Below are 1,976 nucleotides of genomic sequence, written 5' to 3' on the forward strand. Positions count from 1 at the left end.
GGCCTCCTCCCGGGGTCTGAGTGCGCGGTGGGGCGGCGGAGGGTCCGGCCCGGCCCTCCCCGCTTCGGGCTCCGCGGGTCTTCACGTCGTGGCTCTGCTTGGAAGCGGCGCCTCGGCTCCGGCCGCTGGGTGGGGGCTGGGGGAGTAATTTTCTGGCGAAACTCTTGTTAAACAGTGCTCGAACGTTGCTCGATAGCAGCAGCCCGAGGTCCCTGCTGGGGCGGTGTCTGAGAGACCCCCGGTAGGAGCGAAGTGGGGAGGAACAGCGCAGTTCTAGATTGGAAGTGGAATTTGGATTAGGAAACGTGTTTCCTGGAAGGGTGAAAACTGCTTGTTGTTCGCCGTGCGATTGGCACGACACCCTTTTAATACACCGCGTCGAGGGGGGGAAAAATAATCCCTTGAATTTAATCCTTTGTTTCACACATTTCAGCCAAACCACGGCCGGATTCCCGGAGGTGTTCTCTCTGGCTGGATCCAGTGGATCGCAGTTAATATGGCCTCCCCTCCTCTGCTGCCGTCTATAGAGGCAGCAATTACTGCTCTGGTGCTTGGAGAGATTTAAAAACAAAAGCGTTTGCCTGTTGCCAGGGCCGAAGGGGTAACTTTTCAAGCTGATAATAAACTGGAGCGAACCTTGTCTTTGAGTTATAAATGCCACTCCTCTGGCTGGTGGAAGTGAGGGCTGTGGGGCGGTGGAAATAACTGGGTTTTTTTTTCCTGTGTGAAGTTGAGGAAAAAAGGCCTGGTTTTTAAAAAGAAAAATGTTTACTTTAAAAAAAAAAACAACAAACCACCTCAGTGCTGGGGAGGTTTTGAGCTGGCAGCCGCCTCTGTGCTCGGTTCCCTAATGAGCAGCGAGGCTTGGGGCAGCCAGTGAGCCTGGGTTGAATTCCTGGTTGCGTTACTGGCTAGTTTCTTTAAACAAGTGCCTCAGCCACGCTTTCTTCCCTCTGCAAAAGGCAGATAATGCTGGCTTATCCCCTGGTATTAACGGGACTTGGTTTTGATGTAAAACAGTGAGATTTTGGAGCCTTCTGGTATAATACAGATTGTGCTGTCAAATGTGGACTCTTCCAGTTAAAAAACAGGATTATTTCACGTTTATGCATTTGGTGTTCATCTTTTTGAAGAAGATGCTTTGTCGTTATGGCTGCTGACAATTTTTGTCTCCCACATTGCTTTATTAGGTCCTGAACTCTGAAGCTTTGTATTTTTATGAACTGCCGTATTTCCAAAGCTGGGAGGTTTATCGTTGTGTATGTCTTCACACACACATGACAGGTGAAGATTTAATTTCAAGTTGACCTTACCAAACTAATCAGGGCTATGCTTCCCTCAAGCTGGGTGCCTTACACCTACCCAGGTTGTTAGAGTGGGAGCAGGTTAGGAGCGAACGTGAAGGGCTTGATCCTAACAGCCAGGGTTTGGTGTGTTGCAGATGGACCCAATGCCACCAGCTTTTCGTCCATGGCCTCATTGTCAACTGCTGTAAAACCTCTTCCTTCTGCAGGGCTCACCATGCTGCAGATTCTCCTTTTTTATTATTATTAATTTTTAAAAATTTTTTTAACAAAATGCCATTTGTGACACGAGACTAACCAGGATATTCTGACCAGCTGTGTAAGTATATCCTCAGAAAATAAAGCTAATGAATTAAATGCAATTAGTGCAAGTTAAGTTGTAGGCAGGACCACAGTGTTATTGTCAGCACCATGTCCCTGCTTTATAAAACCCAGAACACCAAAAAGCTGGTTTAACGGACTTCGGGACCTGGTTATTGCCGTGCTGGTGAGTACCCACAGCCTGCTCCTTGAACTCTTCTCACCACGACGGAAGGCTGCACATTCCCTTCAGCCGGTGTTAAGGGGCAGAATTTGGGTTTCACTTCCAAGTTGCAGCATTAACGGCCTGTTAAGATGGACTACTTCCTTTTTTTTTTTTTTTTTTTTTTTTTTTTTTTTTTTTTTTTTTTT

The 1,976-nt window shown here is 47.3% G+C and overlaps 1 long non-coding RNA gene across 1 annotated transcript; it reads left to right on the forward strand.

Annotated features, from left to right (window-relative positions):
• The first annotated feature begins 6 nt into the window (after positions 1 to 6).
• LOC113489174 lies at positions 7 to 1,656 on the forward strand. Its single transcript, XR_003400010.1, has 3 exons — positions 7 to 601; positions 1,191 to 1,284; positions 1,442 to 1,656. It is a non-coding gene; the product is annotated as an uncharacterized LOC113489174 (long non-coding RNA).
• The last annotated feature ends 320 nt before the right edge of the window (positions 1,657 to 1,976 follow it).

Source organism: Athene cunicularia, assembly GCF_003259725.1.
Source record: "Athene cunicularia isolate RWA chromosome 27 unlocalized genomic scaffold, athCun1 chr27_part1, whole genome shotgun sequence".
Taxonomy (NCBI): domain Eukaryota; kingdom Metazoa; phylum Chordata; class Aves; order Strigiformes; family Strigidae; genus Athene; species Athene cunicularia.